Source organism: Ovis aries, chromosome 2 (genome assembly GCF_016772045.2).
Source record: "Ovis aries strain OAR_USU_Benz2616 breed Rambouillet chromosome 2, ARS-UI_Ramb_v3.0, whole genome shotgun sequence".
Classification (NCBI taxonomy): domain Eukaryota; kingdom Metazoa; phylum Chordata; class Mammalia; order Artiodactyla; family Bovidae; genus Ovis; species Ovis aries.
In genome coordinates, this window is record NC_056055.1 from 16,430,250 (window position 1) to 16,449,549 (window position 19,300).

At 40.9% G+C, this 19,300-nt stretch overlaps 1 pseudogene; it reads right to left on the minus strand.

The window, feature by feature from the left end:
- Window positions 1–15,225: 15,225 nt before the first annotated feature.
- Window positions 15,226–16,721, minus strand: LOC114112787 (large ribosomal subunit protein uL30-like; annotated as a pseudogene).
- Window positions 16,722–19,300: the final 2,579 nt, after the last annotated feature.

Sequence of the window (19,300 nt, forward strand, 5' to 3'; positions counted from 1 at the left end):
TGTAAGTTTCCATGTTACTCTTTCTTAACATCTCACCCTCTCCTTATGTCTCACCATCTCCCCATGTCCATGAGCCTATTCTCTATGTCTGTTTCTCCATTGCTGCCCTGTAAATAAATTCTTCAGTACCATTTTTCTATATTCCGTATATGTGCATTAGAATATGATATTTCTCTTTCTCTTTCTGACTCACTTCACTCTGTATAATAGGTTCTAGGTTCATCCACCTCAGCAGAACTGACTCAGATGCATTCCTTATTGTGGCTGAGTGATATTCCATTGCGTATCTGTACCACAACTTCTTTATCCGTTCATCTGTCGACGGACATTTAGGTTGCTTCCATGTTCTAGCTATCGTAAATAGTGCTGCAATGAACAATGGGATACATGTATCTTTTTCAACCCTGGTTTCCTCAGGTATATGCCTAGGAGTGGGATTTCTGGGTCATATGTTGGTTTTATTCCTAGTTTTTTAAGGAATCTCCATACCATCTTCCACAGTGGCTATATCAATATACATTCCCACCAACAGTGCAAGAGTGTTCCCTTTTCTCCAGACCCTCTCCAGCATTTATTGTTTGTAGACTTTTTGATGGTCATTCTGACTGGTGTGAGGTGATATCTCATTGTGGTTTTGATTTGCATTTCTCTAGTAATGAGCAATGTTGAGCATCTTTTCATGTGTTTGTTAGCCATCTGTATGTCTTCTTTCGAGAAGTGTCTGTTTAGGTCTTTTTCCTACTTTTGATTGGGTTGTTTGTTTTTCTAGCATTAAATTGTATGAGTTGCTTGTACATTTTAGAAATTAATCCTTTGTCAGTTTTATTTGCTATTATTTTGTTCGCATTCTGAGGGTTGTCTTTTCACCTTGATTATAGTTTCCTTTGCTGTACAAAAGCTTTTAAGTTTAATCAGGTGCTACTTGTTTGCTTTTTTTTTTTTTTCCCCATTACTCTAGGAGGTAGGTCACAGAGGATCTTGCTTTGATTTATGTCATCGAGTGTTCTGCCTATGTTTTCCTCTAAGAGTTTTATGGTTTCTGGACTTACATTTAGGTCTTTAATCCATTTTAAGTTTATCTTTGTGTATGGTGTTAGGAAGTGTTCTAATTTCATTCTTTTACATGTAGCTGTCCAGTTTTCCCAGCACCATTTATTGAAGAGGCTGTCTTTGCCCCATTGTATATTCTTGCCTCCTTTGTCAAAAATAAGGTACCCACAGATTTATGGGTTTATTTCTGGGCTTTCCATCTTGTTCCATTAGTCTATCTTTCTGTTTTTGTGCCAGTACCATACTGTTTTGATGACTGTAGCTTTGTAGTATAATCTGAAGTCAGGAAGGTTGATTCCTGCAACTCCATTCTTCTTTCTCAGGATTGCTTTGGCTATTCAGGGTCTTTTATGTTTCCATATGAATTGTGAATTTTTTTTGTTCTAGTTCTGTGAAAAATGCTATTGGTAATTTGTTGGGGATCACATTGAATCCATAGATTGCATTTGGTAGTATAGTCATTTTCACAATATTGATTCTTCCTACCCAGGAACATGGACTATCTCTCCATCTGTTTATGTCATCTTTGACTTCTTTCATCAATGTCTCATAGTCTTCTGGGTACAGTTCTTTTTCCTCCTTAGGTAAGTTTATTCCTAGATATTTAATTCTTTTTGTTGCAGTGGTGAGTGGGATTGATTCCTTAATTTCACTTTCTGATTTTTCATTATTAGTATACAGAAATGCAAGTGATTTCTGTGTACTAATTTTGTATCCTGCAACCTTGCTAAATTTACTGACTAGCTCTAGTAATTTTCTGATACTATGTTTAGGGTTTTCTATGTACAGTATCATGTTATCTACAAACAGTGAGAGCTTTAATTCTTTATCGATCTGGATTCTTTTTATATCTTTTTCTTCTCTGATTTCTGTAGCTTGGGCTTCCAGAACTATGTTGAGTAATAGTGGTGAAAGTGGACACCCTTGTCTTGTTCCTGATCTTAGGGGGAATGCTTTCAGTTTTTTACCATTGAGAATGTTTGCTGTAAGCTTGTCATATATGGCCTGTACTATGTTGAGGTAGGTTCCTTCTGTGCCCATTTCTTGAAGAGTTTTAGTCATAAATGGGTGCTGAATTTTGTCAGAGGCTTTTTCAGCATCCATTGAGATTATCATATGGTTTTTATCTTTCAGTTGGTTAATATGGTGTATCACATTGATTTGCATATATTGAAGAATCCTTGCATTTCTGGAATAAACCCAACTTTATCATGGTGTATGAGCAGTTCATCAGTGATATTGGCCTGCAGTTTTCTTTTTTTGTTTTGTCTTTGTCTGGTTTTTGTATTGGGGTGATGGTGGCCTCGTAGAATGAATTTGGAAGTGTTCCTTCCTCTGCAATTTTTTGAAAGAGTTTTAGAAGAATAGGCATTCAGTTCAGTTCAATTGCTCAGTCATGTCCGACTCTTTCTGACCCCATGGACTTCAGTATGCCAGGCTTCCCTGTCCATCACCATATCCTGGAGCCTACTTAAACTCATGTCCATTTTGTTGGTGATGCCATCCTACCATCTCATCCTCTGTTGTCCCCCTCTTCTCCTGTTTTCAATCTTTTCCAGCATCAGGGTCTTTTCAAAGTTCTTTGCATCAGGTGGCCAAAGTACTGGAGTTGCAGCTTCAGCATCAGTCCTTCCAATGACTATTCAGGCCTGATTTCCTTTAGGATGGACTGGTTGGATCTCCTTGCAGTCCAAGGGACTCTCAAGAGTCTTCTCCAACACCACAGTTCAAAAGTATCAATTCTTCAGCGCTCAGCTTTCTTTATAGTCCAACTCTCACGTCCATACATGACTACTGGAAAAACCATAGCTTTGACTAGATGGACCTTTGTTGGTAAAGTAGTGTCTCTGCTTTTTAATATGCTGTCTAGGTTGGTCATAGCTTTTCTTCCAAGGAGAAAGTGTTTTTTAATTTCATGGTCACCATATGCAGTGATTTTGGCATTAGCTCTTCCCTAAATGTTTGATAGAATTCTCCTCTAAAGCCATCTGGTCCTGGGCTTTTGTTTTTTGGGAGACTTTTGATCACAGCTTCAATTTCATTGCTTGTAATTGGGTTGTTCATAATTTCTATTTCTTCCTGGTTCAGTCTTGGAAGATTGAACTATTCTAAGATCCTGTCCATTTCTTCCATATAGTTTATTTATTGCCATATAGTTGTTCATAATAGTCTCTTATAATCCTGTGTATTTCTGCATTGTCTGTTGTCCTTTTTCATTTCTAAATTTGGTGATTTGATTCTTCTCTCTTTTTTTCTTGATGAGTCTGGCTAAAGGTTTGTCAATTTTGTTTATCTTCTCAAAGAACCATCTTTTAGTTCTATTAATCTTTACTATTGTTTCTTTCATTTTTTTTTCATTTATTTCTGTTTGGATCTTTATGATTTCTTTCCTTCTACTAATTTTTTTTTTTGTTCTTCTTTTTCCAGTTGTTTTAGGTGTAAAGTTAGATTATCTATTCAATTTTTTTCTTGTTTCTTGCAGTAGGATTGTATTGCTATAAACTTCCCTCTTAGGACTGCTTTTGCTGCATCCCATAGGTTTTGAGTTGTCCTGTTTTCATTGTCATTTGTTTCTAGAAATTTTTGATTTACTTTTTTATTTCTTCAGTAACCTGTTGGTTATTTAGAAATATGTTGTTTAATCTCCACGTGTTTGTGTTTCTTACAGCATTTTCTTGTACTTGATATCTAGTCTCATAGCCTTGTGGTCAGAGAAAATGCTTGATATGATTTCAATTTTCTTAAATTTACTGAGGTTTGATCTTTAACCCAAGATGTGGTCTAACCTGGAGAATGTTTTATGTGCACCTGAGAAGAAGGTGTATTCTTCTGCATTTAGATGGAATGCCCTGAAGATATCAATGAGATCCATCTCAACTAAAGTATCATTTAAGACTTGTCTTTCCTTATTAATTTTCTGTTTTGATGATCTGTCCATTGGTGTGAGTGTGGTGTTAAAGTCTCCTACTATTATTATGTTACTGTCAATTTCTCTTTTTATGTCTATTCCTGTTGCCATTTTCTTAATTGTTTGGGGTTGATTTTGTAGATCTTTTTTATTCTTTTGTATTTCTTGACTATATAAGTCTGTTTAACATTTGGTGTAAAGCTGGTTTGGAGGTACTGAATTCTCTTAACTTTTGCTTGTCTGAAAGCTTTTTATTTATCCATCAATTTGAATGAGATCCTTGCCGGGTACAGTAATCTTGGTTGTAGATTTTTCCCTTTCAGTCCTTTAAATATATCCTGACATTCCCTTCTGGCCTGCAGAATTTCTGCTGAAAGATCAGCTGTTAAGTGTATGGGGTCTCCCATGTATGTTACTTGTTGCTTCTCCCTTGCTACTTTTAATATTCTTTCTTTGTGTTTAGTCTTTGTTAGTTTGATTAGTATGTGTCTTGATGTGTTTCTCCTTGGGTTTATCCTGTATGGGATTCTTTGTGCCTCTTGGACTTGATTGACTATTTCCTTTTCCATGCTGGGGAAATTTCCAACTATAATCTCTTCAAAAATTTTCTCACACCCTTTCTTTTTCTCTTCTTCTTCTAGGACCCCTATAATTCGAATGTTGGTCTATTTGATATCATCCCAGAGGTCTCTGAGACTATCCTCAGTTCTTTTCATTCTTTTTACTTCATTCTACTCTTCAGAAGTTATTTCCACCATTTTCTCTTTCAGCTCACTGGTTAATTCTTCTGCTCCAGATATTCTGTTATTGATTCCTTCTAGAGTGTTTTTAATTTCAGTAATTGTGTTGTCTCTGTATGTTTTTTCTTGCATTCTTCTAGGTCTTCGTTAATTGATTCTTGCGTTTTCTCCATTTTGGTTTCAAGGTTTTTGATCATTTTTACTATCAATAATTGGTATTCTTTTTCAGGGAGTTTGCCTATTTCCTCTTCATTTATTTGGACTTCTGTGTTTCTAGCTTGTTCCTTCCTTTGTGTAGTATTTCTCTGCCTTTTCATTATTATTTTTAAACTTATTTTGAGATCTTTAACTCATTAGAGGTCTCCTTTTCCCAAGCTTCAAGGCTGAATTCTTTCTTTCTTTTTGTTTCTGCCCTCCTAAGTTTGGTCCAGTGGTTTGTGTAAGCTTCTTATCAGGTGAGATTTGTGCTGAGGTTTTGTTTGTTTGATTGATTTTCCTCTGATGGGCAAGGCTGAGTGAGGTGGTAATCCTGTCTGCTGATGATTGGGTTTGTATTTTTGTTTTGTTTGTTGTTTAGATGAGGTGTCCTGTACAAGGTGCTGCTGGTGGTTGGGTGATGCTGGGTCTTGTATTCCAGTGGTTTCCTTTGTGTGACTTCTCACTATTTGATACCCACTAGGGTTAGTTCTCTGGCAGTCTAGGGTCTTGGAGTCAGTGTTCCCACTCCAAAGGCTTGGGGCTTGATCTCTGGATGCAAGCACACCCTACAGATGATCTCCTCCATTGCAGTGTGGTTTCCAAACAGAATTTGCTCATGGGTTCACTAGATGGGTCATTTCAGAAGCTCCTGGTCACTGGAAAGTCCCATGGGCAGGGGAGCCTGGTAGGCTATAGTCCATGGGGTCACAAAAGAGTTGGACGTGCCTTAGCGACTGAGCACAGTAGATGGAACAAGTTAAAATGATGTCATATTGGATTACAATGGGTCCTAAATCCCATGACTGGTGTTTGAAATTCAGAAGACTTCCAGTTCAGTGGCTTTCAAACTATTTTGGCCACATCTTCTATTAAAAAATGTAATTTGCATTATGACTACAGTAGGCTGAATAATGCCACTCCGTCCAAAGACATTTGAATCCTAACTTCCAGAACCTGTGAATGTCACTCTGGCCCCTTAGGTCTAGGTCACATGGGTCTCCTCCTCTTGAGGGGGGCGCTCAAAAACTCATGATCTGCAGAATACTCGGGACAGTAAGGAGCAAGGGAGAAGGCTACCTTACTTTTTTCTGGACTCGGGAACCCTAAGGGACCGGTTCTGCATACACTCCGAGGCTGGGAAGCATGTCCTCTATTATTATTTTTAAATTGAGTTGTTTTAATTGAAGCATAGTTGATTTACAATATCATGTTCGTTTCAGATGTACAACATAGTGATTCAACATTTTTATAGCATATACTCCATGTAACATTATTATGTGATATTGGTTATTTTCCCTATGTTGTATATTACTTCTTTGTATCATTTATTTTATGCCTTGTAGTTTATAACTCTTAATTCTCTCCCCTTATTGCATCTTTGCTCCATCTCTCTCCCCACTTCCGGTTTGTGAGTTTTTGAGTTAACAAGCAAAGAGAGGTGATTAGCCACCTTTTCCCTTGTATTTCACAGTGACATTCATGCACAGTTGTCCTTGTTCCATGAACTAGGCTGAGGAAAGGGGAGCTGAGGATAAATAAGACAGGGTTCCTGCCATCAAAGCAATCTATTTGGGAATAGTCATTTGTTTGCTTCAGGCTTCACTGTGGTGAAACCCAGGCAGAGAGGACAGAGGGAATGAAGCCACTGATGATGAGCAATGTGACTCCTGGCATCCCACTTTGTTTGACTAAGACACTGATGTAATGAGAGAATGTAGCTGATGGAGGTTAGCAGAAGTCAGAACCCTTGGAGAGAGAGAGTTAATATTAATACACCATACCATTTGCTTTCTTTACCCACAGGCAGACTTTTAACTGGAATATTTGAAACCCCATCATTCTCTAAGATGAAGAACTAGCTGTGTAAAACCAGTTTGAGACCACAGCAGCCAAGGAGCTCTAAGACACTACGTAAGTATTTAAACTTGGGCTTTTTCCCTTGATGCCTCTCATCAGAACGACTTTAAAAATTTCTTAGCTGTGTTGGGTCTTAGTTGCAGCATGCAGGATTTTTAGTTCTGGTATATGAACTCTTAGTTGTGGTGTGTGGGATCTAGTTCCCTTACCAGGGATCTCACCCGGGCCTCTGGCATTGGGAGCATGGAGTCTTAGCCTCTGGACTGCCAGGTCCCCAGAAAGGCTTTAAAACAAGAGGCTCTGTGATTTTTCTGCTCCTTGGGAATGGGTGGAGTGACATTATGGTTGAACGGCAGGGATGATGTTAATGACCCAGGGCTGGGAGTTGTTGAACTAGTGGTAATTGTCTGAATCCCACCACTGACATTTCTAGGAAGGAATTTTGGCCCTAATGATTTTGGCTGCAAAAAGTTGGTAAGATAACCTTCTCTTCCCCCTTCCCATTTTCAGCTCCTCTGGGGAAGAGGAAAACCCCAGACACCAGCTTTCTGGTAACACAAGAAGCTTCCCATAACAGTGTACTATAAATTATAATGAGCACGACCCTTCTCTTTCTCTTCCTCTTTGTTTCGCTCCCTGAGCAATATTGTAAGAGTCTACACAGTCTCATAAGGGACTTGGCTGGCAATCAGTGGAAGAGACTGTTCCTTTGGCAGCAGCTCCAAGTGACTAGACTAGACTAATGTATTCCTTTTTGCTTCGTTTCTACAAAATCATATTGTGGTTCTATGCAGCTGAGGGGCTGGAGGAAGAAACCCAGGAGTAGAGAAAGTTAAGGTACAAACTGCCAAAGCCACTCAGATAGTATTATTTCACCCATGTTAAATCACGGGGCCAGACTCAAGAAGCAGAGTTGCTGTCCCCTTGGGACATGGTCTCTGCACAGAAGGTGAGATTCAGGGTCTCTGCCTGACCCAGAGCCAGCTGGGGCTGTGATGAGAGTCTCCAGAGATAAAATATTCTGTGTGGCACATCCCTTGTCAATGCCACCTTTTGTCTCTCAAAATCCGACTCTGTTGGGACTGAAGGATACACTTTGCACAAACACCCTTGGAAACAAAGACCACCCAGCAATTTGCTCAAGTGAACTTCTTTGTGAAAGCCATTTTTGCCTATCTTGGAGTCATAAGAAGTGAATTTTCTTAATTCCAACACTTGCTACCCATGTGATCTAGGGCACGTTGTTAGCTTTTCTGCTCCCCATTCTCTTCTTTGTAACAGGATGGGGGAATATGAATGATCTCCAAGTTCCCTTGTTGCTCCCTTAGAAAGAGCCGATGAAAGAAAGTCTTATTTTCTGGAAGGTGCATTATTAGCAGATGGAAATATTTCCCCTACCTCCTGAAAACCAAATAAATACACAGACTTTTATCAAAACTTAATTGAAGTTTCTAATCATGATCTTAAATTTTGTTCTGTAGAAAGTGAAACAAATTCAAGCCAAATGTATTCTCACATGAAAGAAGTCAAGCTTAGTAAATTGTAGTGAGAGGGGTCAGCCTGGGTGGGTCCCCCTCAGAGGCTGGACCACATCCACAGACACTGCAGAACAGTTCAGTCCAGCATAAAAGCAAGGCTCACAGCATGCGCATGTCTGGCTCTAATGGCCTCTCCAAAGCTTTTTGCCTGCTCCATGTACTAGGCAGTTCATTAAGAGGATAGCTTCCACCCATATCCACAGTTTTAGCTCTCAACAGCCTACGCTGGATTGTTCATTGATGCCATTGTGTTGTGGCTCCATCCTGTTGCTAACCTTGGTGTTTATTCTTTTGTTTCTCTACTTGCTTTGCCCTTTGGACTTGATGGTAGGTATTGTGGTCCCGACTGAGTTTCCTTCCATAAGACTTTATTTCACCCAGATATTCTGCTTTAGGCCTCCTTGATTGAACCTGGCCTTAATCTCTCCCCATGTGAATTCTGCCACCATGGACATGACACCAGTTTTGGTTAACTTCCTTGAGCAGCTCTTGAACATGGTCATACTTAATAGATAAATGAAGTGCAAATAGTTAGAATTAAGAGTCTAACAAGATTTTAACAAAGTTTATGATGGATGCGCAGAGAACATAGAGCAGGTGATACTCCAAGAACCAAGGTATATACTGGGAATCAAGGATGGACAGTAGGGACCCAGCTACTGAATTGGAGTTCAGGGTTTTGTCTCTAGTTCACCATGGTTGTGATGGTGAGGGTTCAAATAGAATCAGCTTTCTAATGGCTCCAGAGATCTTACAGGTCTATAATAATGATACCTTTTAGAAAACCTTAACACATAAGCATTTTTACTTATTGATCCATATTAATTACATTTCAAGTAAGGAATTCTAGCAATGGTGAGGTATTCTGCAGATAGTCTGCAATCTCTGAAGACATAGAATCATGACAGTCAGTCTGGCTTGGTACCTCCTGGGGCTCTGCTCCTTTTACCTAGCTTTTCACTGCCGGTGGCAAGTCTAATTCACATGGTCCAAATACAAGTCTAAGTCAGTTGGTCCATATTAAACTAGGTCTTAGAAATTGTGATGCTTTCAGGCTTTCTGGACCAGGTCATCAACATGCAATCAAGGTTTCCTCTTGTGAAACAGCCAATAGAAGGGTTGTCATGGAGGGAAGTGAGTTGGACTATAGGTGAGAGAGTTGGACAGCGTGGGGGAGTGGGGAAGGGGTCTAGCGCATGGGCCAGGAATGAGTTAGGGGAGATGGCACTTGCTGGGGACCCAAAAAGTATTTGGGAATTAATACATGAATAAACTATTGTTTCCAATTTCTCCCAGACTTAGCATGTAGGATTAAGGTTAATGATTCAAATTGATGTATCCAGTTATGACTGAACTGTCCACAGAGGTGATTCACCATTGAGTCCTATGAATCCTACTTTTCTCTCTAACTCCAGTTTTGGTTGATCTTTGGGGGCAAGTTGAGTTGTGGGGAGAGGTGTGAGGAGGCAGAGGTACACCCTGGGTAGGGCTTTGCAGGGCAATGTTTTTCAGAGCCGGAGTATTTCTGGCAAAAACTATCACTTTCTAGAAAAGTGTCTATTTGCAATGTTGATCTAATACAACATTAACTTTTGAAGCATTTGTACTAATTTTGCCAATTTTCCAAACTTAAGAATGGAGTCAATAAAGTAACGGAGACATTTTAGATGGGGAAATTCTACTTAAACAATGGCCACATATGTTTAATTTTCCACTTGCTTCCTAAATTTCTATGCCTGAAAAGAGCCTTGAAAAGCACAACCTCTTGTTTACGGACAAGAAAACTTAGGTTGTAAGAAGGAGAGAATTTGTTCAAGGTCGTATGGGTATCAAGGGAAATGGCAGGATCAGGATCCAAGGCCTTAGACTTCCAGAAAGTGCCATTTTAACCCTATTCCAATCTTCTAATTCACGAGTGGATGCCATTGAGGGATTTTGAGAAACTGCCAATCCCCCCCACCGATCAGCTTTGCTCCAGCTCATACCATGACTTTGCCTCAGTGGGCAAGTGCAGCCATGTAGAATCATGGTCTTTTTTCTTTTTTAGGGGAATTTCAAAAGGTTGGATGAAGCAGTGCATGCATGCTAAGTCCCTTTAGCTATGTCCAACATTTTGCGACCTATGGGCTGTAGCCCATCAGGCTCCTCTGTCCATGGGACTCTCCAGCCAAGAATACTGCAGTGGGTTGCCTTTCCCTCCTCTTTGCATGTATGACTGAGCATGCATACAATTCCATATAATATGTGTCTTATAAGCTGATATTTCATCTTATATCAACTATTTTGTGCTGTGCTGTCATTTATCATAATAAGCTGATTCATTCACAAGTGCATTCCACAAATACTTGTGAACATTGTCAATCAGTACCATTTTAGGGACCAGAGGGTTTAATGGTAATGAACAAGGCATCCTAAATCTTTGTTCTTACAGAGCCTGCAGCCTAGTAAAGGATTTGGAAAGCTATTTTTAAAGTCCCACTTCATTGTTCCTATCCAAAGTCCCCTGTAGACTATATCCTTGTCCAGCTCCCTGCTGTGACATTCTATTAGATAAAACACACTTCAGCAGAGTGAAAACATACTTCAGAAGAGTGAAACACTTTCCCCCAATTTAACCCTTGGTCAAATATTTCTTGGAGAAGCAGCCCTACAAACTCAGAAATCAAAGTGAGAGGAGGTGGAAAAGCCTTAAGTATCAGGAAAGTATGGAAACTGCCCAGAGCAGAAAAGTGACTTGGTCAAGACCTCAAATATTGGTAAAGTCAGGAACGGAATCAGATCCCTTGGCTCTTACTTTATTTCTCTTTTACAAGAATGGAATCTTCTAAAATTCAGAAACATCCCTAAAGATTTGAGCGCTGCCTTTACACAAAAGGAAAACCATTTGAGCACTGCCTTTACACAAAAGGAAAACCTTGGGACAATACCCCATCACTCACCCCCAGCCTTGAGTCTATTTGCTTCCTGCTCTCATCCTGTGGTGGTGGTTTAGTCACTAAGTCATGTCCAACTCTTGCGATCCCATGGACTGTAGACCACCAGGCTCCTCTGTCCGTGGGATTTCCCAGGCAGGAATGGTGGAATGGGTTGCCATTTCCTTCTCCAAGGGATCTTCCCAACCCAGGGGTCTAACCTTCATCTCTTGCACCTTCTGCATTGCAGTTAGTTTATGCACTGCTGAGCCACCATCTTATATCACCTATTTTGTGCTATGCTATTATTTATCATAATAAACTGGTTCATTCACAAGTATATTCCACAGATACTTGTGAATGTCAATCAGCACCATTTTAGGGACCAGAGTGTTTAACGGTGATGAATAAGGAATCCACAATCCTTGTTCTTATGGATCCTTCAGCCGAGTAAAGGGTTTGGAAAGTTGTTTTTGCCAAGTCAAAGTAGGCATTCAATACACTTGTTACAGTTAAACAAATGAATGAGTGTTGTGGACATTAATATAAAGTATGAACTTAAGTTGATCATTCACAGACGCATATGAAGCACAATTTAGAAATTCACCCATGATGCTCCTAGATGAGCTTTGGGTAGGTTTTTTTTTTTTTTTTAATTCTGTTAAATTACACAAGAAAGGAAAATGAAAGCTATTTCTATGTAGTCTCTCTCTCCATAGGTGAAACTGAAAATGGGTTTTTGATATAGAGTGTCAGGCTGGTCTCCGAGACTTTATAAGATCACCTTCAAACTGACTATCAGTTTCTGAAAAGAGGGTAGATATGAATGATTAATCCCTTTTTTTAAACACTGGTCAGTCTGGAAGAAACAGAAAGACATTTGAAGGGAATGAGGAGATATAGAAAAAAGAAATATATTGGTATATTACTGTTTACAAAACATTTTAATAGCCATTGTCTCATATGAGACCAACAATTCTGTAAATGCTATTGTTATTCCCATTTTACAGATGAAGACACTGAGGCTAAGAGTATAAGCTAGGAAATGTCACAGCCTACACTCAAAGAGAGTTCTCCTGACTTTAGAGTTGGTGCTTTTTTAAGCGTCTCACCCTTCTTTGTACACATGGCAATATCACAGCCACCTGCATGCGTACAGCCTTTCATCCATGAATCACAACGTGGGAGATTTTGCGGTGAATCTGTCTTAAAAATGATGGATGCTGTACATCAGTGCACATTCCCTATTTTAGTTGACAGCATCACCTTGTGGATGAAAATACATCTGGTGTGTGTTTTTATTTGTAAATATATGTATACTCTGTCGATTAGGGATAATGAGCCAAGCTATTATGCTGTCAGTCAGAAGTGTTTTGGGGTTGAACTTCTTTACCAGAATTTATTTTTTAGTAATCAACTAATAAAGAAAGGTCAAATAATAATAGTTAACTGATGAAAGAACAGAATGAAAGCTGGTTTGCTTCTGGCCTCTTTGGTTAAAACTTACTGCTGTTTTGCTCTCTTAATTAATATTTTTTTGAAAAGTGGGGATTAGACTTATAGTATTTGTAGCTTTGTGATGAGAATTAAAAGGGCAAAATAAAATAACAGCAGCTTAGCAGAATCTCATTGTTTAAAACAAAAGAATGATAGGGCCTCAAGTCCAAAATTCTTGACGTTTTGCATTTCAACTCTATGTGATTTTAAAACTCTCTTAGCCTTTAAAACTCTCTTTATCTCTAACATAGAGAAAACAATGCCAAGCTTGTGGAATGGTCATCAAATATTGGGTAAGATTATAAGAGAAAGAGCCCTCGTGCATTGAAAGACAGGGGGTAAAAACTCTAGGACATCCATCCAGTGTTGCCAGAGTCCTCACCACTTAAGCAAAAATATAGATATATTTTAGCAGGCATCTTAGCTGGTTTGGGTTCTTTTGCTGCTGCAGTTTTTGGTAGACAAACAGGCTTATAGAAAATATTTTTATTATCTACAGTGAGAAATGACAAATACCCTATTTTTTCCTAAAAGGTTTTACAAATGAGAACAGAAAACTAACATCCCAACTCCTCAGTAGCAAAGTGAGGACAGTTTATTCCAATGAATAGATTATTAACAATTATAATAGATTATAATTAATTCCTAAAGTTAATAATTTGGCAATTACTAACTTCAATGCTTATTTGATAGAGGATTTGGCAATCTGAATTCCATGTGCTGTCCTGATTAAATGTTTCCTGCACAAGTTTCCTTGGAACAAAGTTTTGCTTTTTTTTTTTTTTTTTTTTTTAAATTACCCTTGTCTTGTAAGAGAAAGTCTTATTGGGCAATCCATGCACAGTGGGAATGGAGTGTAAGTAATGGCTCATGGTCATAGAGTGAAAAGAGCCGGCCTCCTTAGCTGCACCACGCTAGCATCTCTACAGACTGCCAGCCTCCATCTCTGCATCACCGCATCCCCCTATCCCCTCCTGTATACCCCATCTGCCCACAGCCCTGCCCTCAGAGCTGGGGGTCTTCAGGGCAAATTTTCAGTTTGAATTTCCCGGCTTTTGTCAGTTTCTGTCAGAGCCCTAGCCACCTTCTCCCACTGCCTGCGGTGGCTTTGTTTTCCCCTCTCCTGCGTTTGCTCCTTGTTAGCCTGCGTCCCGTGTCGGCGCGTTTACCATCGGCAGAGCGCTGCTGACAGATGGTCGGGGGGCTGGGAGTGGGGCTGCCGTGGCTCCGGGCCAAAGGATGTGCCTCCCGCCGGAATGCACGGCCCGCAGACTCCTCCCTGAAGCCTCGTCCCTTCGGTCTGGTTCTGTGGGCGTGTTTGTGTGTGCCGGTCCCCACGTGGCATGTTTTGTTGTGGTGGTGGCGGTGGCTGTGGCTGTTTTTGTTGTTATTTGGGCCAATGACAACAGAGGCCTCACTGGCTGGCGGCTGCTTTCCACTCTTGGCAGTTTCCAGACTCCCAGACAGGAAATTCTCCTAACGATTGCAGCTGTGAATTGGCCCATTTTTCTGGAAAGGGGATAAAGAAAAGAGTTCTGTGGGATCTTTTGCTTCTCTCGCACAAGCAGGGACACGTTGAACACAAACAGGGACCTGCAAGGAGATGGGGTGAACCGCAGTGCGGCTGGGAGGAGAGACTGTGCCCTTGCAGCGTGCACGGTGGAGCTCCCCGCCTCCTGATGTCAGGCTGCCCCGCAGGTGACGCTGCTCCGGGTCCCGCTGGGGATTCGGCAGTTTGAACCCACTTAACAGCCAAGAGAGACTCACTTCCATTCATTTTTTTTTTTTTTCAGCGAAAATCCCAGTGCTCGCTCTGTAGCTGGTGGTTTCCTGGGGAGGGAGGATGAGCCAGAAAACAAAACTGGCAAGGTGTACACCTCGTGGAACTAACAACTGGGCAGACAAAGTACAAGTAAGCAAACACATATCACAGTCACACCCTCTTGGCAGTGTTTTCCATGCAACTTGACAGGCTGCCATGAGAGAGATGGATGGTGATGGTGATGATGGTTCCCAATTTTTAATGTGTTCTTCTTATGTGCCAAGCACTGTTCTGAAGGCATTTCTCACTTCATAATATCTCTTTGGGATGAATACTATGCAAAAGGACATTTGGAGTGATCAGGAAAGGCCTCTCTAAGGAGAAGAAATCTGAATTGCGATGTGGAGGACCCAAAAGAACCAGCCATTTAAAGAGCCAAGGGGAGGGGAGTGCAAGGACGATGGTCCTAAGGTGGAGCAGAACTTCTGTGTATCTAGGTCACTGACAAAGACCTATAGGACAGCGGTGACCTGACCTGTGGGACAGGGTGTAGAGGTAAGATGGTGACCAGAGCGGGAACTGGGGAGATTAGAATGGTACGGGGTGAGCTTTTGAAGTAGTCAGGGCCCTTGTGAGGACCAGGTCCTAGAAAGGGATGTGAAAATGGGAAGCATCATTGGATTTAGAGCTGAGAAGAGACATGATTGGAATTACAATTTTTTTTTTTTGGTTGTTTGTTTCAATTGTTTATTAACTGACCAGATTACAAAAATAATCCTGGTAGATACCTTAGTTCATCCTTCTAAAAAGCCTGTTGATCTGGTCTTCCCTGTTGCCAGCATCTCCACCTTCTACAAAATGGGTGGTCTTTTTCTTCATTCCAGCTTGTAGAGAAGACAATTTAGAGGGCCACAGGAAGTTGTTTGCTTCTTTGACACATTTTCCAATGGTATAGATCTCATGAATCAGATCCTCCATGCAGATGATTCCGTATTTCCCAAGAGATTGAGCAATCAATGCATTGTCTGTCAGGGCAATTCGCTTTTTGTTGATTTTGCCATAACCATACTTGTATGTAGATCAATTCATTTTAAGACTTCAGATTTGGGTACCCCCAGCTCAACATTAAGAAAATGAAGATCATGGCTTCTGGTCCCATCACTTCATGGGAAATAGATAGGGAAACAGTGGAAACAGTGTCAGACTTTATTTTTGGGGGGCTCCAAAATCACTGCAGATGGTGATTGCAGCCATGAAATTAAAAGATGCTTACTCCTTGGAAGGAAAGTTATGACTAACCTCGACAGCATATTAAAAAAACAGAGACATTCCTTTGCCAACAAAGGTCTGTCTAGTCAAGGCTATGGTTTTTCCAGTGGTCATGTGTGGATGTGAGAGTTGGACTGTGAAGAAAGCTGAGTGCCAAAGAATTGATGTGTTTTAACTGTGGTGTTATAGAAGACTCGAGAGTCCCTTGGACTGCAAGGAGATTCAACAAGTCCATTCTAAAGGAGATCAGTCCTCGGTGTTCTTTAGAATGAATAATGCTAAAGCTGAAACTCCAGAACTTTGGCCGCCTCATGCGAAGAGTTGACTCACTGGAAAAGACTCTGATGCTGGAAGGGATTGGGGGCAGGAGGAGAAGGGGACGACAGAGGATGAGATGGCTGGCTGGATGGCATCACCAACTCGATGGATGTGAGACTGAAGGAACTCTGGGAGCTGGTGACGGACAGGGAGGCCTGGTGTGCTGCAGTTCATGGGGTCGCGAAGAGTCGGACACAACTGAGCGACTGAACTGAACTGAACTGAACTGATGCAATGTATGGCTCCACAGTTCTCAGCATGTTAACTGATGCCTTGTTGAGCTTCACGAAGGTGCCACTGAAGATCTGCTGGAGGCGAAGGAGCTGCAGCACCTTTCGAACCTTTGGGCTCACACCACTGATGCCTCTGATCCTGATGACAAATGCCAATTTGGGTTCCGCAGGTGCACAGAAGTTGCCAGCTTTTCGTGCCATCCTAGCCATTCAAATTTCAGTTCTGTACATCTGCCTGTATTCCTTGTGGTAGTGCTTAGCTTTTTCATAGATAAGCTTCCTCCTTCCCTTTTGAAGCATCTTTTGGGCAAACTTCTTTCTCAGGCGCTTGATCTTAAGCTCTGTGAAATTCTTTCGCTTTTTCTTAAGGGTTTCTGGCACAGCAGGAACCTTCTTTTTCTTCTCTTCTGCACCCTCCATGGTTCCAGCCGGGAAAGAGGCTGGAATTATATTTTTAAAAGATTTGTTTATCTGTATTGGGGAAAATGAAATGAATTGGATCATACAATGTGCAAGTGGAAGCATGGAAGGCTGGCAAGAAATGATGGCGACATGACTGAGGATGGTAACTGTAGACATGGAGAAGTGGATGATTAGGTCTCCGTTGGAGGTGGACACAAGAAGGTTGCTCAGCTAAGTTGATGAGGTCTTGAGACTGAGTAGTCATGGGAACACCCCACTTTCTGACTCTGGACATTTGATGGTGGCAGGTGTGACATTCACTGGGATGGAAAGGACTGGCGATGGACCAAGGATTCCCCCATAGACAGAGTGTATCTGCTTTGTACACTGGAAAGGTCAGTGTCCAGGGAGGAAATCTGAGGCCTGGGATGAGGAAGAAATACCTTCCAGTGAGGGGGGAAAAAGAATGACTGTATGATAGCAGGAGAATAATCACCTTACCTTTGTGAGATGCTGTTGTGTACTTTAACATCTGTATCTTGTCTTATTTGTTCTTCACTCTAATATTGTGCCAGCATGATGATTATTTCAATTTAAGAGAAGGAGAAAATGAGACTTACTGAAGTGAACTGACTTCTCATGGTCATGCAGTTGGTAATACTAGTTATTGTCAACATGCATGGAAAACTAACTTTGTACCAAGCACTGGTTCTACATATTTTACATATGCTGGGTCTTCACAATCAACTGAGGTAGCTATTACTTTTTACTCCATTTTGCAGAGGGGAAACTGAAGCACAGAATGCTTAAATAATTTGTTCAAGGTTATATAACAATCAGAATGTAACTATTTCTTTTATTATTATTACTACTTTATTTGGGGGCCATGCTGTGTCTTTGTTGTGGCATGCAGGCTTTCCCTAGTTGTGGTGCGAGGGGGCTTCTCAATGCAATGCACAGACTTCTCTGGTTGTGTTGCATGGGCTCCAGAGCGTGGCCCTAGTAGTTGTGTTCAAGGGCTTAGTTGCCCCGTGGCATGTGGAATCTTCCCAGAGCAGGGATTAAACCTGTGTTCCCTGCATTGGAAGGTGGATTCTCAACTACTGGACTGTTAGGGAAACCTCAGAATATTATTTATCCCTACATAACAAAACTAAGTTTCAAGTCTAGCTCCCTATTTGTGTTGTAAACCCCCGTGCTTTACTAGGTATGATTGAATTAGGACTCTGAATCTCTCAACCTCTTTACTATTCTGAGATGTTTCCTTGGTATTACTTTTGATGATTACTCTTCTTCTCCCGTGAATTTGTGTATCTAGGTCATCTGCAGGTTTGCTATAGATAGCTAGATGACTGTTCCTCAAATATTTTCCTCCAAAGACTATATAGCATCATGATGTAACATCTGAAAAGAACTCTTTTGTTGAAGGGACATACCTGTTAATCCTATCAAAATTAAAAGCAGAAAGAAAACCTGTGAACTAATTTGGTCTCTATATGTTGATTGATCAGAAACTGGTTTTGTTGTTGTTGTTGTTCTGATTTTAAAATTATTATATGCATTTTGGAATAGGACTTCTCGTTTTCTTGGAAGTCCTACGGCCAAGTAGGAAGAAGGCACGTAGATATTATATGAGTTTCATTTTCCTGTCTCTTAAAAGATGGTCCATGCACATAACAAAGAAGATAGAATTAGGCCACAGACAATCCCCACATATTTCTTGATAAGGTTCTGTGGGTGATCATCTAGGCAGCATATTGAATGTACTTCCTATCATATTTCTTCATTGAAGGCAGATAGGAGAGCGATTACTCCAACCTTCTTTGTGCATTTGTATCTGATCAAGTTCTCTGACTGCAAGTCTGAGTGTGATGATGAACATGCATTCTGGCACTTCACAGCCTTCCAGAAAGTGGTTCTGTTCCCGAGTAGGGTTGAAATAACCACAGGCAATATTTTTTTTTCTTTTCTGTTGGTTAGTTGAGTAAGCATGGCGTTAGGTCCTCATACTGCTCATTCTGAAAATGTTCTATTAGTTTCTCGTACCCAGTTGGTGGTGAACAGCTGCCTCACCAGGGTGTTTGTTCTGAAGATGAAGTGAGATGATTTCTCCATCTTGGCCCCCATTCAATCAGGTAGCCAGGACAAGAGGGGCAAAATGCTTAACTCAATAAAAGTACTGCACAAAGCTGCTTAATGTTTTGTGCAAAATATGCTCCTCCATTAGGCTTGGGAAACATAACATTTTGTTTCTGCCGTGTATTGTCATACAAAAAGCTCCAGTGAGGCCTACGGTAAAGAAATATGTTTGGTTTTGCTGAACATGGTCCTTCCCAAACTATCTACTGTCATCTATGCTGACAATCATTTGTGTGAATCATGCCCCAGCCAGATCATTCTTTAGCCCATTCAAGGTGTGTTGAGGGACTTCCTTCCCTGTTGGTCCAGTGGTTAAGAATCCACCTAACTTTGCAGGGGGCAGGGTCTTGATCCCTGGTTGGGGGACTAAAATCCCACATGCCGCTGAGCAGCTGAGCCAGTACGTTACAGCTGGAGAGTCTGTGCACCCCAGCAATGATCCAGCGTGCTGCAGCTGCAACCCAACTGCAGTATGGC